Genomic DNA, 15,440 nt, shown 5'->3' on the forward strand with positions numbered 1-15,440 from the left:
TTCTCACAGCTTGCTCCACCCTCAACAGATTTGATGAGGAAGGGGGCTTTCAATTGGTCGGATACAGTGCAGCGAGCCTTTGACAGGCTCAAGGAGGTTATGAGCAGCTTCCCAGTGCTTGCATTGCCAGATTTCACGCAACCATTTGTTTTGGAGTGTGACGCATCGGGAGAGGGGATCGGCGCAGTATTGATGCAGGGAGGTCACCCTATAGCCTATGAGAGCCGGAAGCTCCTTCCGCAGGAGAGGTTGTATTCTATATATGACAAGGAGATGCTGGCCATCATGCATGCATTGGCCAAGTTCTAGAAATATTTAGTGGGTAACAGGTTTAGGGTGAGGACTGATCACAACAGCCTCGATTCTTTAGAAGCAACTACAGGAGAGGTAGCAGAAGTGGATCAGTAGGATCCAAGCATATGAATTTGATATTGAGTATGTCAAGAGTAAGAACAACGTGGTAGTAGATGCTCTTTCACGTAGACCAGCGACGTTGTCTCTTATGAGCTTGGACACAGACTAGAGGGCTTGACTCTTAGTAGAGTACTCCAAGGACAAGTTTGCATGTGAGGTTTTGGATGGGCAGGTGGTGGATGACAGGTATAGGGTGCTTGATGAGATCATCTACTATAGGGATCAAATCTTCTTGACTGAGGGATCTCAACTCAAGAAGAAGATACTCCAGGCATCGCATGATTCACCATTGGCTGGCCATTAGGGGTTTACCAAAACCTACAGGGCCATCAGAGAGACGTTCTCATGGAAGGGCCTCAAGGATGACATACTCCAACATATATGAGAGTGTGACGTGTTATCACAAAATCACACACTGAAGGCTGCCAATCAGCAAGATTATGTGTAACTATTTCAAACCAAGCTTTGGACTAAGGCTTAGCCTCCTTAGTCTGAGAGGGCTCTCTCACAGATTATGAATATCGATTAATGACAAGGAAAGATGGCTAACTCTTATAAGACACATGAAAAAAATATGTTGGCTGGACAAATATCAAATTAGTTCCCATTGGGCTTATGGAGTCACTAAAATCTCAGTAAACAATGGCACTATCCTTTCATAGAAATCAGGGCACTTTACATCTAATGTTCAAACATAACCTATATGAAACACAGTTTGCCAAGCATACAGGAAGTCAGAGCATGAAACATGAGTTCTGAGTGATTATGCAATAACAAGACTGTAAAAGAACACTAAAGAGAATAACCATCACACATTTGAACAATAAGATCTATTGTGAATCCTGAGAAGAAATAACAGTTATTTGTATTACTGAGCTCTGCTATACATAAACCAAAATAGTCTTCTTCTTTATCAAAACATCCAACCCCCTTTACATTCATCTTTCAGCTCTATATAGAATGCTTACTCTACCTGATTCGAGCTCCCTCCTCCAGCGTGAGGGAAGCTCAATAATTACCTATGATGACACCTACTAACTTTTAACTAACTAATAATTACAGCTGACCACTAATTGGCAGCGCTGGAATCCTAAAGCAAATAAGATCCTAATTCTACATCATGCTGGACATAGCATTTATTACAATTAAGACTCGTTCTCTGCCAAGTGGATTACTACAGTGGTAGCTTTGATGGCTCTTAATTACAATGAACTTCATTCTTTGACATCTGCTCTCTTTCTGGAAGCGGCTGTGATAGCATGAGATGAGGATTCAATGTTCCAGGTTAGCATTGGATGCTGGATGCGTTGATGATTCAATAATATTAGGATAGAACCCCTGTTTTCCCGGTCCTTGTCTTCCACCACTCTTCGAAAATGTAGCAGCATGTTCCCAGCTCTTTAATAACCCCAGGTATGGAATGCTGCCATGTTTCTGATGTGCTGTAGGTTGTATTGATGGACAGGTGTCTCTCTTTCAAAACTCCCGCTCACAGTATCACAATAGCTGCTCTGCGTTTAAAATCACCACCTACAGCAGTTTCGTAGCGCGCTACGAAACTGCTGTGTAATTTAAAAAACATAGCTTCAACCCAAAATCTTTATCAACTGAATATTACCAGTGGAATTTGCAGTCACCATTATTTTTTATTTCCCTCTCCTTCAGTTCAGACCTAAAATCTTGTTTCAAATTCTCCAAGAAGTTTTGCAGCTTATTGTGCATCATCTCAGAACACTTTACCTATTAAGATTGAGAAAATCTCATGGATGTCAAACCTTTAGAGTGCTCCTTAAATTGTCAGAAATAGAGGACATCTCAGGCTTTGATGCATCTCCAACATTTGATATAGGAAACTCCATCTTTTTACAAGATACTCATTTGTTATTATTGTGCTTTCTGAAGGGGAACCATCATCAGTCGTAGAAAAACTTTGAGAACATTCAACTACTGCAGTTTCATTGAAATAGAGAGTTGGTAACTGACAAACCTCTAACTTCTGATATTCTGACGAATCTTTTAAAAACTCTGGCTCAGAAACTGTAAAATCCATTAAAGAGGGATGAAGCAGTGAGTTTAATCCTAAATTAGTAGGTCTTGTTGGTCTTTTTACAAGCTGTGCATTTGAAACAATAAGCGTATTCTCCCTTGAAAACAAAGGAAATAATCTTTTAGGCGTAGGCGGGTGGTTCTGGTTCTGAGACATCAACTGGAACCGGTGTTGTACGTTACACACCTCTCCCAACCACACTAAGATGCGTTACATTACCACTGGAAGGGACTGCTGGTAGACTAGGCTGATCAAAACCACTGTTTGTCGTAGCTTCTACTTCATGAGAGGAATTCACACTCATACAAGCATTTTAATCCTGAGAAACGCTCTTATCATCATAAAGAGCCTGAAGAACCTCAGACAACGGTGGAGCTGACATCATCGCCTTGAGATCTTCAATAAGACCTTTAATCACCAAAGAATGTTTAGAGGTGGCCCCGATGTATATTTTAATGGGTCCCCGGTGTCACCAATAACGGTGGCCTTGTGGCAATCAGATCCTTACCATCATTTGGCCTCTTCACTCATTCCATGTGATCCTCAAGCATTCTTTGTGAAAGCTATTTCTTTGTGACATATGCGTGCCAGGTATAAACCTATTCGCTTAGCTACTGAAAAGTAGGTTTCGAAAGCACCACTAATTTCACCGGAGGCATTTGAATCACAGTCCTTGATACCTTTTGTTATTAGAAAATCGAGCACAGGAATAATGGTTTTTTTTTATTTACTTGCTATTGTACTCCAGAGTTTCTTTATAAGAGCCCTGTACTCGAGCTTCACATCCCTGTTGTTGGGGTCAATCTCGAGTGCTTTCTTTATGTCCAGCTCTACGAGCTCCAAATCTGCTGTCTGAATATATGCTTGTGCTCTTCTATATAAAGCCTTAACGTTTTGCGATTCAATATCCAAAACCTTTGTACATAATTTTTCTGCTTGTATATAGTCTTTCAATTTGAGTTTACAAGCTGCATTGTTGAGATTACAAGTGACCTTCAAGGGCTTCGACTGCTTCTTCTCCAGCCATAAACTCGAATGGTTCTTCATCAGATCCCTTTTCCTCAAATATGGTGCCATCCTCTAACTTCCTCGTGTATTTCACTTTGACCACTGCCCCATCATTAGGTCGTTCATAACCTTCTCCTTGGTTCGGGATTTTCTTCAGCACTTTCTTATCATCAGTAATTTCATCGACAACCTTCCAAGACACAAGCTCAAGATCCACAAACAATGTTGCATTTGGTGGCGCGGTTACATCATTTCCAATTGCTTCACGTCCTTGATGTCCAAAACCATACTGAGGCTTCACTGTCAACAATACTTTTTCTCCCTTCTTCATTGTTTTGACAGCTATGGCAAAAGCTGGACAGAAATATCCATCCTTCACATAAAACTCCACACCCTCCTCTGATTTTGATACAGCAGTTCCGTCCTCCAGTCTAGCCTCATATTTAACCAAAACTTCATCAGCTTCTTTTGGGTGCTCCCATTTCTTATACTTGAAGTATTCAAGGACCCTGAGTCAACATATGAAGCCTGAATACAAACATCTGTAACAATATCATCTGCTAGTTCAGTGCCAACGGCAAAACTCAAGTTTGCTTCAAGTTGTCCTGGAGAGAGAAAGCATGTGTGCTTGAAATCATAATCATTGTAATACAATGGTGGACCTTCCAAAATGCAGAGAAACTTGGGCATGTCTCAGCAATAGCATGAAGTGATGACGGCACCAAATGGTGGAAAGAAGACCAGTCCTGCTCAATCCTAGGAGCAATTGAAGAAAAATCATGTGTCTGAGTTGTGAAGATCTCATTTCTAGCCACTTGAATGAGTCGTTGCAATCGATGCTTGTCCTTCAAAATCCATTGCCAAAACAGAATTGTACAAAAATTTGCCATAAGTGTCTTTGTATGATATGAAGAACCAACATATCCATTAGCATCATTGTAATAGCTGTCCACATATTTATTGAACAAAGATTGCTGCCCAAATGGCTGTATGATAGGCATTGGTCGTGCATCCATCAATGAACCAATTATTGCACCCTCTCTAAGAAACCCACACTGACCAGACTTAATGACAAGCATTGATGCATCCAAAGAAAGGGGAAGACTCCCAAGCAAATTGCCATATAATGTTGGTTCATACTTTCCCCTATGATGAGATGGTGCCTTCAGAGCATCTAAAGAAACCAACAAATCTGGTGCATCTTGAAAAACAGAACGCTGCACTAAGGAACTCGGCAGTGCAATCACTTCAACCCTTTCATTCTTACCAAGGTCCTTAAAGTAGTCCCTGTATCTTGTTATATCTGCACCTTTGGGGATTAGGTTGTTTTGCGGCTGCAACACTTCAGACTTTTCCCTTGTCTCTGCTTGGCAACAGTGGTGGATGCAAAGCATAAAAGTCACCATCCCACTCAAAACACTCCTTCACCTGTAATATTTCCCTTCAGATTCAGAACTGATGACAAGCATACATGCAGGAGCTTGAGAACATGCCACCTGTAAAATGCATCCACCCCAGAACTATTTTGCATGACAGTTGCTATGGATTCGAACAAATCCCCAATTTCGTAGCACGCTACGAAATCACTAAAATAGATTGCGCTGCGAAACTGCTAAAGGATTTATGCGCTGCGAAAACACTTTGTCCTTAAGCTAGTCTGAGCAATTTTTGGCAACAGAATTTTCAGTGATAACAGTGGCTCCACTTGGGATAGTGTGCCCTTGGGGTGCACTAAGAACCTGCAGTTCCAGTGCCTTATAAAATTTATTTGACAAACAGAAATTTGCTTGACCAGCATGACTGTAGGAGAAAGAAAGCTACTTCTACTAAAAAAATGCTCAGTTGACCTTGAGCTTATTTTGCATTTACCTCTACCTACCTACCCTAACAATTTCAACTTCTTTCTGCTCAATCAATATGAAATTTCCAATGTAGCCAATCCTCTGTTTTATCTGATATTTGATTTCTTTGACTGCATCAGAGTTCAGAGCCAATCTGATAGTGTGATGACCCCTGCCACTGAAATTGTCTCTGATCTTTATAGGAAAACTGGAAAACTTGAGAGTAAAACTCTTCCATGTAATCAGCTACAGGATTCCAGAATACATGATCAGCTTGTTTTTCCTTGTAACTTTCCAGCTGTGCAAACTGATCTTCAACAGCAGTGTTCAGTTCCTCAATCGTGAAAGAGAAAGGAACCAGCATTCTCTCCTTGCGTTCTGCCATAGAAAACCTCTGAAAATAATGATCATGATTATGAAAACTATATGCCTGAATTTGACCTTCTAAACCTTCAATTTCTTTTTCAAGGTCCTCAGCAAATTCATCCAAAAATCTCATCCTATCCTCTGCCTTGCAATCAAAGGATTTTAGATATGAGGACAAGGACAAAGAAAAAGATTCATTTGTTTCGTCTTTACTATGATCATTATTCCATTGTTTGAAACCTTCAACTGAGGGAGAGTTTGCCACCTCCTCTGACCTATCTATCCATTCCTCCAAAAACATAAGCCAAAAGTCTTGAAATGACTTAATGGATTTGACAGGAAAGCTTTCAACCCACTGTTTGCATTTCCCTTGAAGTGAATCATAGAATAACATAATGCAAACATCCTCATGTTTAACTCTAAGAAGCTGTGCAAATTCACAAAAATCTGATATATGCTTCAAGGTTAAACTCAAATCTTCACCGTTGAATTTTGGACCATTCTTTAGAAAATATGCATCCTTGGGAAAATGATTTGGGAAACCATGAATTCCTGAAAAATCTATGCATGCATACCTTGAACTAAGAATGGTAGCTTCTGGGTCCTTCATGACTCCAGTGGAATCACCATGAATGTATGAATTTCGAATTCTTCAACAATGGAGTCACCAAGGTAGTTTTGCAGCCTCAAAAACCTTCTGAGCTCCTGCTACCTTCAGAAGTTCAGCTTCATGATTTCGGGAAAGAATAATCTTCGACTCCCGGCAGACGAACCAAAATGTTATCACAAAATCACACACTGAAGGCTGCCAATCAGCAAGATTATGTGTAATTATTTCAAACCAAGCTTTGGACTAAGGCTTAGCCTCCTTAGTCTGAGAGGGCTCTCTCACAGATTATGAATATTGATTAATGACAAGGAAAGATGGCTAACTCTTATAAGACACATGAAAAAAATATGCTGGCTGGACAAATATCAAATTAGTTCCCATTGGGCTTATGGAGTCACTAAAATCTCAGTAAACAATGGCACTATCCTTTCATAGAAATCAGGGCACTTTACATCTAATGTTTAAACATAACCTATATGAAACACAGTTTGCCAAGCATACAGGAAGTCAGAGCATGAAACATGAGTTCTGAGTGATTATGCAATAACAAGACTATAAAAGAACACTAAAGAGAATAACCATCACACATTTGAACAATAAGATCTATTGTGAATCCTGAGAAGAAATAACGGTTATTTGTATTACTGAGCTCTGCTATACATAAACCAAAATAGTCTTCTTCTTTATCAAAACATCCAACCCCCTTTACATTCATCTTTCAGCTCTATATAGAATGCTTACTCTACTTGATTCGAGCTCCCTCCTCCAGCGTGAGGGAAGCTCAATAATTACCTATGATGACACCTACTAACTTTTAACTAACTAATAATTAAAGCTGACCACTAATTGACAGCGCTGGAATCCTAAAGAAAATAAGATCCTAATTCTACATCATGCTGGACATAGCATTTATTACAATTAAGACTCGTTCTCTGCCAAGTGGATTACTATAGCGGTAGCTTTGATGGCTCTTAATTACAATGAACTTCATTCTTTGACATCTGCTCTCTTTCTGGAAGCGGCTGTGATAGCATGAGATGAGGATTCAATGTTCCAGGTTAGCATTGGATGCTGGATGCGTTGATGATTCAATAATATTAGGATAGAACCCCTGTTTTCCCGGTCCTTGTCTTCCACCACTCTTCGAAAATGCAGCAGCATGTTCCCAGCTCTTTAATAACCCCAGGTATGGAATGCTGCCATGTTTCTGATGTGCTGTAGGTTGTATTGATGGACAGGTGTCTCTCTTTCAAAACTCCCGCTCACAGTATCACAATAGCTGCTCTGCATTTAAAATCACCACCTAAAGCAGTTTCGTAGCGCGCTACGAAACTGCTGTGTAATTTAAAAAAACATAGCTTCAACCCAAAATCTTTGTCAACTGAATATTACCAGTGGAATTTGCAGTCACCATTATTTTTGATTTCCCTCTCCTTCAGTTCAGACCTAAAATCTTGTTTCAAATTCTCCAAGAAGTTTTGCAGCTTATTGTGCATCATCTCAGAACACTTTACCTATTAAGATTGAGAAAATCTCATGGATGTCAAACCTTTAGAGTGCTCCTTAAATTGTCAGAAATAGAGGACATCTCAAAATTTGATGCATCTCCAACATTTGATATAGGAAACTCCATCTTTTTACAAGATACTCATTTGTTATTATTGTGCTTTCTGAAGGGGAACCATCATCAATCGTAGAAAAACTTTGAGAACATTCAACTACTGCAGTTTCATTGAAATAGAGAGTTGGTAACTGACAAACCTCTAACTTCTGATATTCTGACGAATCTTTTAAAAACTCTGGCTCAGAAACTGTAAAATTCATTAAAGAGGGATGAAGCAGTGAGTTTAATCCTAAATTAGTAGGTCTTGTTGGTCTTTTTACAAGCTGCGCATTTGAAACAATAAGCGTATTCTCCCTTGAAAACAAAGGAAATAATATTTTAGGCGTAGGCGGGTGGTTCTGGTTCTGAGACATCAACTGGAACCGGTGTTTTACGTTACACACCTCTCCCAACCACACTAAGATGCGTTACATTACCACTGGAAGGGACTGCTGGTAGACTAGGCTGATCAAAACCACTGTTTGTCGTAGCTTCTACTTCATGAGAGGAATTCACACTCATACAAGCATTTTAATCCTAAGAAACGCTCTTATCATCATGAAGAGCCTGAAGAACCTCAGACAATGGTGGAGCTGACATCATCGCCTTGAGATCTTCAATAAGACCTTTAATCACCAAAGAATGTTTAGAGGTGGCCCCGATGTATATTTTAATGGGTCCCCGGTGTCACCAATAACGGCGGCCTTGTGGCAATCACATCCTTACCATCATTTGGCCTCTTCACTCATTCCATGTGATCCTCAAGCATTCTTTGTGAAAGCTCATTCTTTGTGACATATGCGTGCCAGGTATAAACCTATTCGCTTAGCTACTGAAAAGTAGGTTTCGAAAGCACCACTAATTTCACCGGAGGCATTTGAATCACAGTCCTTGATACCTTTTGTTATCAGAAAATCGAGCATAGGAATAATGTTTTTTTTTTTATTTACTTTCTATTGTACTCCAGAGTTTCTCTATAAGAGCCCTGTACTCGAGCTTCACATCCCTGTTGTTGGGGTCAATCTCGAGTGCTTTCTTTATGTCCAGCTCTGCGAGCTCCAAATCTGCTGTCTGAATATATGCTTGTGCTCTTCTATATAAAGCCTTAACGTTTTGTGATTCAATCTCCAAAACCTTTGTACATAATTTTTCTGCTTGTATATAGTCTTTCAATTTGAGTTTACAAGCTGCATTGTTGAGATTACAAGTGACCTTCAAGGGCTTCGACTGCTTCTTCTCCAGCCATAAACTCGAATGGTTCTTCATCAGATCCCTTTTCCTCAAATATGGTGCCATCCTCTAACTTCCCCGTGTATTTCACTTTGACCACTGCCCCATCATTAGGTCGTTCATAACCTTCTCCTTGCTTCAGGATTTTCTTCAGCACTTTCTTATCATCAGTAATTTCATCGACAACCTTCCAAGACACAAGCTCAAGATCCTCAAACAATGCTGCATTTGGTGGCGCGGTTACATCATTTCCAATTGCTTCACGTCCTTGATGTCAAAAACCATACTGAGGCTTCACTGTCAACAATACTTTTTCTCCCTTCTTCATTGTTTTGACAGCTATGGCAAAAGCTGGACAGAAATATCCATCCTTCACATAAAACTCCACACCCTCCTCTGATTTTGATACAACAGTTCCTGTTAGGCCCCTATACTGCTAGTGTAACCCCTTATTGTTATTAGTATAACCCACTTATTATATTTTTGTACCCATGTAGTGCCCATATTGTTACTATTATGCCACATAGAAGCCCACCATTGTTACTGTTGTGCCCTACAATATTATTGTTATGTAGGCTTTGATTGTATTGGGACCACTTAGACTCCTATATATAGAAAGGAGGTATTTTCATTTGTATCATCCAAGAATTGTTCATTTATGTAATGTAAAGGAGGTTTCCCCCTCGAAGAGGCTGAATTCTAAGGCGTGGATCTCTCTTTTCTATCTTTTTGTGAGCTGGTTTCATAACATTTGGTATCAGAGCTTTGGATTCTAGGGTTTCGCTGCTCCAAACAGGTCATCGTGGCATTTTCGCTATAACTTTTTTTCTATGACGTTTCAAAAGTTGCAAAAAAAACCCATTTGAGAATAATTGACGCTGAACCTTGGGTCCAAATTTCAGATCTTGTCGCGTGATCGTTTCGGAGATATGATCTGCGGAAGTTGGTCCTTTTGCAGACTCCTGAATTACACTAAAAACATGTGACCTGGGGAAAATCGTCATAACTTTCTTTCTGAGCATCGGATTGAAATTTCGTAAGAAGGTACAGAAAGAGGACGGACTTTAGTTTCTGTTTATATATTTTTTTCAGAGTCAAAGGTTGAAACAGTGACACGTGGCACTTCATACAATTCCACTCTACTGAACTAGTCTATAATCAGGTCACTGCGGGAGATTGTGCATAACTTTTTCTTGGAGAATCCAATTTGGATCAGACTTGTGGCATTCGAAAGAGGACACAAAGGGATACTACAGATCACAAGTTCAGAACTTAAAGATCTGAAAGTACAGAGTTACAGTCGTTTCAAGGTAGAGCTCCTAAAATCAAGAAAAAGCAAGATGAGGAAGTTTGATGGCAAGGATCCGGTAAATTGGATACTTCAGATGGAGCAATATTTTGATATACATGGTGTACAACTGTTACAAAAGGTATGTATTGCATCTTCATATTTAGAACCAGATCAAGTTTTATGGTACAAAGGGCTTTGTTCTCGTAAAAAACTTGTTACGTGATCAATTTTCACGGAGGAAATGATAGCACATTATGAGGATATAAAGAGAAACACCTTCTTTAGAGCAACACCACAACAATTGGAAAGAGTAAAAGGGCTTTGTGACATAATGGAAAGAAAAATTATGGAAACCAGGAAGCATACCCCTCACAACTATAAAGATGGAAGTGTTGTTTCTCCCAGTCTTCCACAACCTACAAGGGTTACACCACAACAATTGGAAGAAAAAAGAGAAAAAGGGCTTTGTTACAATTGTGATAGCAAATGCACTAAAGGTCATAGGTGTGCTGAGAAGAAATTATTTTACATAGAATATGAAGAGGAGGAAGAAAAGGATCAAGAAACATCAAAAGAAGAGGATATACGTCAGGACACCACCCCAGAGAAAGAAGAAATGAATCAGGCCATACCTTGTAAAGCATTGGCAAGAATTACCACTCCTCAAACTCTCAAGATAGAAGGACATATCAAGAACAAAAAGGTGCAAGAAGTGAAAAATCATATCGAGAAAGAAGAAATGAATCCAACCATATCTTGTAATTCAATGGATGAAATTACCACTCCTCAAACTATCAAGATAGAAGGACACATCAAGAAGAAAAATGTTCAAGAAGTGAAAGATCATATCGAGCATCAACAGCAAGTTCTCCAACTTTTAAAGGATAACGCCACTTCGGTGCAAAATCAAATGAAACAACAGGTAGATCAACATCGTAGTGAAAAATGTTTTGATGTGAGTGATTGGGTATTTTTACTGCTACATCTCAAGCAAGCTATTTATGAGAAGGAAATGTTGGCAATACTACATGCACTTAAAAAATGGCGACCTTACCGAATGGGAAGACACTTCAAGGATGAGGATGTGGAAACATTGTTTTGTGCTATTTATATTATCCAACCAAATTGGATAAACGAAGCAACGGATGAATGGAAGAAGAACGAAGAAGTATGGCCACTTATTCAAAAGTTGCAAAAAATCCCAATTCAAGCAATATTGCCAGAAATTGAAGAGGAAGGAAAAATCATATTGGAACCTGGAGCAGTCACAGAAACAAGAATCCGACAGATACGAAATCGATCAATTTCAGAGTATCTCATCAAGTGGAAGAACTTACCCGCTGAATATTCCACATGGGAGGACAAGAATTTTATATAGAAGCATCAAGAACTACTCAAGCGTTGAGGACAACGCTTTTTGAAGGAGAGGGGCATGTTAGGCCCCTATACTACTAGTGTAACCCCTTATTGTTATTAGTATAACCCACTTATTATATTGTTGTACCCATGTAGTGCCCATATTGTTACTATTATGCCACATAGAAGCCCACCATTGTTACTGTTGTGCCCTACAATATTATTGTTATGTAGGCTTTGATTGTATTGGGACCACTTAGACTCCTATATATAGAAAGGAGGTATTTTCATTTGTATCATCCAAGAATTGTTCATTTATGTAATGTAAAGGAGGTTTCCCCCTCGAAGAGGCTGAATTCTAAGGCGTGGATCTCTCTTTTCTATCTTTTTGTGAGCTGGTTTCATAACATTTGGTATCAGAGCTTTGGATTTTAGGGTTTCGCTGCTCCAAACAGGTCATCGTGGCATTTTCGCTATAACGTTTTTTCTGTGATGTTTCAGAAGTCGCAAACAAAACCCATTTGAGAATAATTGACGCTGAACCTTGGGTCCAAATTTCAGATATTTTCGCGTGATCTTTTCGGAGATATGATCTGCGGAAGTTGGTCCTTTTGCAGACTCCTGAATTACACTAAAAACATGTAACCTGGGGAAAATCGTCATAACTTTCTTTCTGAGCATCGGATTGAAATTTCGTAAGAAGGTACAGAAAGAGGACGGATAGTAGTTTCTGTTTATATATTTTTCAGAGTCAAAGGTTGAAACAGTGACACGTGGCACGTCATACAATTTCGCTCTACTGAACTAGTCTATAATCAGGTCACTGCGGGAGATTGTGCATAACTTTTTCTTGGAGAATCCAATTTGGATCAGACTTGTGGCATTAGAAAGAGGACACAGAGGGATACTACAGATCACAAGTTCAGAACTTAAAGATCCGAAAGTACAGAGTTACAGTCGTTTCAAGGTAGAGCCCCTAAAATCAAGAAAAAGCAAGATGAGGAAGTTTGATGGAAAGGATCCGGTAAATTGGATACTTCAGATGGAGCAATATTTTGATATACATGGTGTACAACTGTTACAAAAGGTATGTATTGCATCTTCATATTTAGAACCAGATCAATTTTTATGGTACAAAGGGCTTTGTTCTCGTAAAAAACTTGTTACGTGGTCAATTTTCACGGAGGAAATGATAGCACATTATGAGGATATAAAGAGAAACACCTTCTTTAGAGCAACACCACAACAATTGGAAAGAGTAAAAGGGCTTTGTGACATAATGGAAAGCAAAATTATGGAAACCAGGAAGCATACCCCTCACAACTATAAAGATGGAAGTGTTGTTTCTCCCAGTCTTCCACAACCTACAAGGGTTACACCACAACAATTGGAAGAAAAAAGAGAAAAAGGGCTTTGTTACAATTGTGATAGCAAATGCACTAAAGGTCATAGGTGTGCTGAGAAGAAATTATTTTACATAGAATATGAAGAGGAGGAAGAAAAGGATCAAGAAACATCAAAAGAAGAGGATATACGTCAGGACACCACCCCAGAGAAAGAAGAAATGAATCAGGCCATACCTTGTAAAGCATTGGCAAGAATTACCACTCCTCAAACTCTCAAGATAGAAGGACATATCAAGAAGAAAAATGTGCAAGAAGTGAAAAATCACATCGAGAAAGAAGAAATGAATCCAACCATATCTTGTAATTCAATGGATGAAATTACCACTCCTCAAACTATCAAGATAGAAGGACACATCAAGAAGAAAAATGTTCAAGAAGTGAAAGATCATATCGAGCATCAACAGCAAGTTCTCCAACTTTTAAAGGATAACGCCACTTCGGTGAAAAATCAAATGAAACAATAGGTAGATCAACATCGTAGTGAAAAATGTTTTGATGTGAGTGATTGGGTATTTTTACTGCTACATCTCAAGCAAGCTATTTATGAGAAGGAAATGTTGGCAATACTACATGCACTTAAAAAATGGCGACCTTACCGAATGGGAAGACACTTCAAGGATGAGGATGTGGAAACATTGTTTTGTGCTATTTATATTATCCAACCAAATTGGATAAACGAAGCAACGGATGAATGGAAGAAGAACGAAGAAGTATGGCCACTTATTCAAAAGTTGCAAAAGATCCCAATTCAAGCAATATTGCCAGAAATTGAAGAGGAAGGAAAAATCATATTGGAACTTGGAGCAGTCACAGAAACAAGAACCCGACAGATATGAAATCGATCAATTTTAGAGTATCTCATCAAGTGGAAGAACTTACCCGCTGAATATTCCACATGGGAGGACAAGAATTTTATATAGAAGCATCAAGAACTACTCAAGCGTTGAGGACAACGCTTTTTGAAGGAGAGGGGCATGTTAGGCCCCTATACTACTAGTGTAACCCCTTATTGTTATTAGTATAACCCACTTATTATATTGATGTACCCATGTAGTGCCCATATTGTTACTATTATGCCACATAGAAGCCCACCATTGTTACTGTTGTGCCCTACAATATTATTGTTATGTAGGCTTTGATTGTATTGGGACCACTTAGACTCCTATATATAGAAAGGAGGTATTTTCATTTGTATCATCCAAGAATTGTTCATTTATGTAATGTAAAGGAGGTTGCCCCCTCGAAGAGGCTGAATTCTAAGGCGTGGATCTCTCTTTTCTATCTTTTTGTGAGCTGGTTTCATAACAGTTCCGTCCTCCAGTCTAGCCTCATATTTAACCAAAACTTCATCAGCTTCTTTTGGGTGCTCCCATTTCTTATACTTGAAGTATTCAAGGACCCTGAGTCAACATATGAAGCCTGAATACAAACATCTGTAACAATATCATCTGCTAGTTCAGTGCCAACGGCAAAACTCAAGTTTGCTTCAAGTTGTCCTGGAGAGAGAAAGCATGTGTGCTTGAAATCATAATCATTGTAATACAATGGTGGACCTTCCAAAATGCAGAGAAACTTGGGCATGTCTCAGCAATAGCATGAAGTGATGACGGCACCAAATGGTGGAAAGAAGACCACTCCTGCTCAAGCCTAGGAGCAATTGAAGCAAAATCATGTGTCTGAGTTGTGAAGATCTCATTGCCAGCCACTTGAATGAGTCGTTGCAATCGATGCTTGTCCTTCAAAATCCGTTGCCAAAATAGAATTGTACAAAAATTTGCCATAAGTGTCTTTGTATGATATGAAGAACCAACAGATCCATTAGCATCATTGTAATAGCTGTCCACATATTTATTGAACAAAGATTGCTGCCCAAATGGCTGTATGATAGGCATTGGTCGTGCATCCATCAATGAACCAATTATTGCACCCTCTCTAAGAAACCCACACTGACCAGACTTAATGACAAGCATTGATGCCTCCAAAGAAAGGGGAAGACTCCCAAGCAAATTGCCATATAATGTTGGTTCATACTTTCCCCTATGATGAGATGGTGCCTTCAGAGCATCTAAAGAAACCAACAAATCTGGTGCATCTTGAAAAACAGAACGCTGCACTAAGGAACTCGGCAGTGCAATCACTTCAACCCTTTCATTCTTACCAAGGTCCTTAAAGTAGTCCCTGTATCTTGTTATATCTGCACCTTTGGGGATTAGGTTGTTTTGCGGCTGCAACACTTCAGACTTTTCCCTTGTCTCTGCTTGGCAACAG

The 15,440-nt window shown here is 39.3% G+C and overlaps 1 pseudogene; it reads right to left on the reverse strand.

Annotated features, from left to right (window-relative positions):
- Positions 1–2,774: 2,774 nt before the first annotated feature.
- On the reverse strand, positions 2,775–14,953 carry LOC149196623 (70 kDa peptidyl-prolyl isomerase-like; annotated as a pseudogene).
- Between the last annotated feature and the right edge of the window lie 487 nt (positions 14,954–15,440).

Source organism: Pinus tabuliformis, chromosome 2_2 (assembly GCF_031772625.1).
Source record: "Pinus tabuliformis cultivar Carrire ecotype Pingquan chromosome 2_2, CPIR1, whole genome shotgun sequence".
NCBI lineage: Eukaryota > Viridiplantae > Streptophyta > Pinopsida > Pinales > Pinaceae > Pinus > Pinus tabuliformis.